This window comes from Mustelus asterias, chromosome 24 (assembly GCF_964213995.1).
Source record: "Mustelus asterias chromosome 24, sMusAst1.hap1.1, whole genome shotgun sequence".
NCBI lineage: Eukaryota > Metazoa > Chordata > Chondrichthyes > Carcharhiniformes > Triakidae > Mustelus > Mustelus asterias.
In genome coordinates, this window is record NC_135824.1 from 55,801,954 (window position 1) to 55,808,969 (window position 7,016).

Below are 7,016 nucleotides of genomic sequence, written 5' to 3' on the forward strand. Positions count from 1 at the left end.
AGGAGCCCAGGGCTCCTGCTGTGCACGGCCCACATCGAAATTAATGAACTGCCCTGCCCGGGCATACAGGGCATCTGTGACCTGCCACGCACACACATCTGTGCACGGAGGCCTGGGAGATCCCGGCTCGGTTGCCACTGGGAGCCTGGAATGATCCGGAGGCTTAGAAATTGAGGGCTGCCGTCACGTTCACGTCCACAGGGAGTGGGTGGCCGCCCCTCCCTCGCCAGGTGTGTGAGCTCCTCACAAACGTGACGCACCGCGGTCTTAGACAAGTGCAGCCGGCGACGGCACATCTCCGAGAGGGCGTCGAAGGAATTGCGAGGCCTGTACCTCTTTGGCCTCGGCACCCTCTGCCCTCTGTGCACCCTCTCGGGTGCCTCCTCACCCACCTCCTGGCCCTCAGCGGCAGCCCCCTGCCCTCCTTCCTGAGGGTCTGGTGGTGGCTGCTCCTGCGGTGGTCTCTCCACGCCCCGTCATCTCCTGAGCTGCCTCCTCCTCCTCCTCCTCCTCCTCCGCCCCTGCTTGCCACCAACATGGCCAGCTCCCGATCGAGCAAACCGAGATCCATCTGGGGGTTTGGAAAGAGCATAGAATGACGGATTATTATCATCGGCTTCATAGACCCAGCAACACCCCAATCCCTCACTTGTGGGAGCTGGCTGATGCACCATCAATCGTGCAAAGACTAGTTTGTATGCAAGAACAAATAGGCTTTTATTAGCAAAAGACTTGGAGCTCACCCATGCCGATGAACTGGTCCAAAGTCTGAGGGAGTGGGGTGGGGAGCAGTCGCCTTTATACCTGGACCGGGGGGGGGGAGGAGTCCCGGGTAGGGCCGGCAGGGGCGTGTCCAGGCATGTCACACACACACACACACACACACACACACACAGGCAATAAGCTAACAGTGGCTTACCACACTGGCAACCCCACACAATCCATGGTGCCACGCGTGGCCTGATTCGGGTAGTGTGAGATTCCCATCATGACAAATGCTGGCACAGGTTGTGCAGGTCGGTGTGGGCAATGCACACCAGTGAGCCATTGCTATGTGTGTAACTGCAGCATCCGTTACAGGCATGCGTTGCTGGTCCCTGTCACGGGGCAGGGACTGACTGCAAAGCAGCACCAGATGGGTGCCCAGTGACAGCAGATTCCATGCAGTCCGTGTCTGAACCTCGGCACCCCGGCCTGGAGCAGCGGCAGCTTCATCTGGTTAGGCCTCAGTCAGCCCATGGTGCACTCCTCCCCCACCCCGGAACAACAGTCGGGTCCCTGACCACACCCCGCGGCAAGACAAGTGTCCTGGAGGGGAGGGCTGATTTGATTTGATTTGATTTATTATTGTCACATGTATTAGCATACAGTGAAAAGTATTGTTTCTTGCGCGCTGTACAGACAAAGCATACCGTTCATAGAGAAGGAAACGAGAGAGTGCAGAATGTCGTGTTACAGTCATAGCTAGGGTGTAGAGAAAGATCAACTGAATGCGAGGTTCAAAAGTCTGACGGCAGCAGGGAAGAAGCTGTTCTTGAGTCGGTTGGTGCGTGACCTCAGACTTTTATATCTTTTTCCCGATGGAAGAAGGTGGAAGAGAGAATGTCCGGGGTGCGTGGGGGTCCTTGATTAAGCTGGCTGCTTTTCCCCGAGGCAGCGGGAAGTGTAGACAGAGTCAATGGATGGGGGGCTGGTTTGTGTGATGGATTGGGCTACATTCACGACCTTTTGTAGTTCCTTGCGGTCTTGGGCAGAGCAGGAGCCCCAGACCAAGCTGTGATACAACCAGAAAGGATGCTTTCTATGGTGCATCTGTAACAGTTGGTGAGAGTTGTAGTTGACATGCCAAATTTCCTTAGTCTTCTGAGAAAGACTAGTCTTCTTAGTCTTGGTCAGTCTTGGTCAGAAGACTTAGTCTTCTGAGCAGGACTCCTTGAGGGTGCCTCCCACACTGAGCTACAGGCGCTGCCCTGGAGGGGAAGGCTGAGCGGGACTCCTTCACGGAACCTTATCCAGAGAGTCCTGAGAAAATGCAAGACCCCCCCCCCCCACCCCACCCAACCCCAGTATCATTGGTCCATGGGCCAGCATCTGAAGACAGCAGGAGGAAGCCCACCAGGCATCTCCAGGGCCTGCCTGCAACATCCCCTGAGCTCCGCTGGGAGAACTTACCTCTTCACGCCAGTTCAAGGCTGCCACGCCAGGTTGAGACTTTTATAGAGCTACTCTGGTTCGCGCCAAGGTGGCATCACGCCAAAGAGGTGGGAGAGTGCGGGAGGAAACCGGAGCACCCGGAGGAAACCCATGCAGACACGGGGGAGAACGTGCAAACTCCACACAGACCCAAGGCAGGAATCTAACCCAGGTCCCTGGTGCTGTGAGGCAGCAGTGCTCACCATTCTCCCTTCCTGTCTCGGGTAGTGGGCAGAGGTTGCCGTGTCGATCCCGATAATGACATGCTAAGGTATGGTAAGTAATGCAAATCAGCGGCACGCCGGTTTTCAGCGCGGTCCCGGCGACGCCATTTTTTTCCGGTTGGGAGATGCGCGCAGGTCGTAAACGATCGCGGGGAACCCACGAAATGGCCGCCACACGCATCCCCCAACCCGACCCGCCAGAAGCTTTGCGGGTCGCGATGGGAGAATCGCCCCCATTCTTTCTGGAGTTCCTGGGATCACTCGCAGGGCACGCATTTATTACCCATCCTTCCCTCTCTCTCCGTGAGGGGGTGATGCTGGCTACAATATTGCGCTGCCGCCATGCTTTGCGGCGATTCGTCCCCTACGGAACGGCCTGGGGTCCATTACGTACTGGCTACATTGCTGTTGTCCTGGCGTCACCTATCAGCCCAGTCTCATAGAACATAGAACATAGACAGCCACAGCACAAACAGGCCCTTCGGCCCACAAGTTGCGCCGATCACATCCCCACCTCTCGGCCTATCTATAGCCCTCAATCCCATTAAATCCCATGTACTCATCCAGAAGTCTCTTAAAAGACCCCAACGAGTTTGCCTCCACCACCACCGACGTCAGCCGATTCCACTCACCCACCACCCTCTGAGTGAAAAACTTACCCCTGACATCTCCTCTGTACCTACCCCCCAGCACCTTAAACCTGTCTCGGATAAGAATGGGAGTTTCCCCCTTCCTAAAGGACATCCAAAAGTGTCCAGACCCCGTAGGGGTGTCAGAGGTTCGAGGCACCCGATTCTCTCAGGCTAGCTTGCGGACATTGGGGCTACCCTAGAGAGGAAGGGAGAGTGGTGAGCACTGCTTCCTCACAGCGCCAGGGACCCGGGTTCCATTCCCGGCTTGGGTCACTGTCTGTGTGGAGTTTGCACATTCTCCACGTGTCTGCGTGGGTTTCCTCCGGGTGCTCCGGTTTCCTCCCACAGTTCGAAAGATGTGCAGGTTAGGTGGATTGGCCGTGCTAAATTGCCCTTTAGTGTCTAAAGATGTGCAGGTTAGGTGGATTGGCCATGCTAAATTGTTCCTTAGTGTCTAAAGATGTGCAGGTTAGGTGGATTGGCCATGCTAAATTGTTCCTTAGTGTCCAAAGATGTGTAGGTTAGGTGGATTGGCCATGCTAAATTGTCCCTTAGTGCCCAAAGATGTGCAGTTTAGGTGGATTGGCCATGCTAAATTGTTCCTTAGTGTCCAAAGATGTGTAGGTTAGGTGGATTGGCCATGCTAAATTGTCCCTTAGTGTCCAAAGATGTGCAGGTTGGGTGGATTAGCGGGGTAAATGTGCAAGATCATAGTTTATGGAGTTAGGGCAGGGTTGGCTTGCTTGGTCAGATTATCTGCACAGGTTCGATGGGCCGAGTGGCCTCCTTCTGCACTGTCGGGATTCGATGATTCTATGGAAGCTGGATCCTGCAGACTGCACGAAGATCTCACAGAACAGCAGGGGAGGGTTAAAGGGATATCGCATTGCTTACCGCAGACTGCCGATGGAGTGGATAGTGGACCTCACAGGGCATGGCTGTTGGAGAGAGGGGATGAGAGAGAGGATTAGAGACAGAGAGAGAGAGAGAGAGGGGATTAGAGAGAGAGGGGGGGGGGATTAGAGAGAGGGGGGAATTAGACAGAGAGAGAGGGGGGATTAGTGAGAGGGGGGGATTAGAGAGAGAGGACGAGAGAGAGGGGGAATTAGAGAGAGAGAGGGGGGGGATTAGAGGGGGGGGATTAGAGAGAGGGGGGCATTAGAGAGAGAGAGGGGGGATTAGAGAGAGAGAGGGAAGATTAGAGGGAGAGGATTAGAGAGAGGGGGGATTAGAGAGAGGGGGGGATTGGAGAGAAGGGGGGATTGGAGAGAGGGGGGATTAGAGAGAGAGAGGGGGGATTAGAGAGAGAGGACGAGAGAGAGATGGGGGATTAAGGAGAGAGGATTAGAGCGGGAGGGGGGAATTAGAGAGAGAGAGGATTAGAGAGAGAGGGGGGATAAGAGAGAGGGGGGATTAGAGAGAGGGGGAATTAGAGAGAGGGAGGGGGGAATAGAGAGAGGATAAGAGAGCGAGGGGAGAATAGAGAGAGAGAGAGGGTAAAAGGGATAGAGAGAATAAAGGAGACAAGGAGAGGGACAGAAGACAACAGGAGGAGTCCATTCTACCCCTCGAGCCCATTCCGTCCCTCTGGGAGATAGTGTCCGACCTGCATCTTAACTCCATTTATATGCCTTGGTTCCGTAACCCTTCATAAACTAACCCAGAAGCAATCGCAGTTGTGAAATTTTCAGTTGAGTGCCCCAGACTAGTTGGGAAGAGTTCCAAACTTCCAGTCCTGCTCTGTATACTTCATAACAACCCTGAAATTCACGTTCAAAGAGGGCAACTAATGAGAAATATGAGGGTGCAGAGGAGACTCACCAGGATGTTGCCTGGGCTGGGGCGTTGCGGCTATTAGGGGAGGCTGGTTAGACTGGGGTTGTTTTCCTTGGAGCAGAGAAGGCTGAGGGGAGACCTGACTGAGATGTACAAAATTCTGAGGGAGATAGAATCTGTACAGTGCAGAAAGAGGCCATTTGGCCCATTGAACCTGCACTGTCAACAATCCTACCCAGGCCCTAGCCCCGTAACCCCAAGTATTTACCTCGCTAATCCCCCTAACAATAAGGGACAATTTAGCATGGGCAATCCACGGAAACTACACAGGGCCACACGGTGGCACAGTGGTTAGCACTGCTGCCTCACAGCGCCAGGGACCCCAGTTCAATTCTGGCCTCTGATCACTGTCGCTGCAGAATCTGCACGTTCTCCCAGTATCTGCGTGGGTTTCCTCCGGATGCTTTGGTTTCCTCCCACAGTCCAAACATGTGCTGGTTAGGGTGCATTGGCCATGATAAATTCTCCCTCGGTGCACCCGAACAGGGGCGCCGGAGTGTGGCGACCACGGGATTTTCACAGTAACTTCACTGCAGTGTTAATGTAAGCCTACTTGTGACAATAAATAAACTTAAAAAAACTCACCTAATCTACACATCTCTGGACACTAAGGAGCAATTTAGCATGGCCAATCCACCTAACCTGCACATCTTTGGACACTAAGGGGCAATTTAGCATGGCCAATCCACCTAACCTGCACATCTTTGGACACCAAGGGGCAATTTAGCATGGCCAATCTACCTAATCCACACATCTTTGGGCTATGGGAGGAAACCGGAGCACCCGGAGGAAACCCACGCAGACACGGGGAGAACGTACAAACTCCACACAGATAGTGACCTGAGGCCGGAATTGAACCCGGGTCCTTGGCTTTGTGAGGCAGCAGTGCTAACCATTGTGCCACCATGTCAGATAGGGTAGATAGGAAGGATTGTTTCCCCTTAGTAGAGGGGTCAGTAACAAGTGAGCAGAGATTTAAGGTAAGGGACAGGAGATTTAGAGGGGATTTGAGGAAAAACGTTTTCACCCAGAAGGTGGTGGGAATCTGGAACTCGCTGCCCGAAAGGGTGTTACAGGCAGGAACCCTCACAACATTTAAGAAGCATTCACGAGCATTGGAAACGCCCTAGCACACACGGCTACGGGACCAAGTGCTGGAAAATGTTGGCCTTCATTGCGAGAGGTTTCGAGTACAGGAGCAGGGATGTGTTGTTGCAATTATACAGGGCCTTGGTGAGGCCACACCTAGAGTATTGTGTGCAGTTTTGGTCTCCTTTTCTGAGGAAGGATGTTCTTGCTCTCGAGGGAGTGCAGCGAAGGTTTGCCAGGCTGATTCCGGGGATGGCGGGACTGGTATATGAGGAGAGATTGACTAGGTTAGGATTGTTTTCACTGGAGTTCAGACGAATGAGGGGGGGGTCTCATAGAGATTTATAAAATTCTAACAGGACTGGGCAGGGTAGATGCAGGGAGGATATTCCCGATGGTGGGGGTGTCCAGAACCAGGGGTAACAGTCTGAGCATTCAGGGTAGACCATTTAGGACGGAGGTGAGGAGACATTTCTTCACCCAGAGAGTGGTGAGCCTGTGGAATTCATTACCACAGGAAGGAGTTGATGCCAAAACATTGCATGTATTCAAGCGGCGGTTGGATATAGCACTTGGGGCGAATGGGATCAAAGGTTATGGGGAGAAAGCAGGATTAGGCTATTGAGTTGGACGTTCAGCCATGATCGTAATGAATGGGGGAGCAGGCTCGAAGGGCCGAACGGCCTCCTCCTGCTCCTATGTTTCTATGAAATGGGATTAGAATAGATAGGTGCCTGATGGCCGGCGTGGGTACGATGGGCTGAAGGGCCTCTTCTCATGAGATAAACCCCTACAGTCAGCTCACCACTCTTTGGGTGAAGAAATGTCTCCTCACCTCCGTCCTAAACGGTCTACCCCGAATCCTCAGACTGTGACCCCTGGTTCTGGACTCCCCCCACCATCGGGAACATCCTCCCTGCCCAGTCCTGTTAGAATTTTATAAGTCTCTCTGAGATCTCCCCCTCATTCATCTGAACTCCAGCGAAAACAATCCTAACCTCGCCGCCAGTTGGGATTCTCCAGTCCCGCTGCAGTTGATATG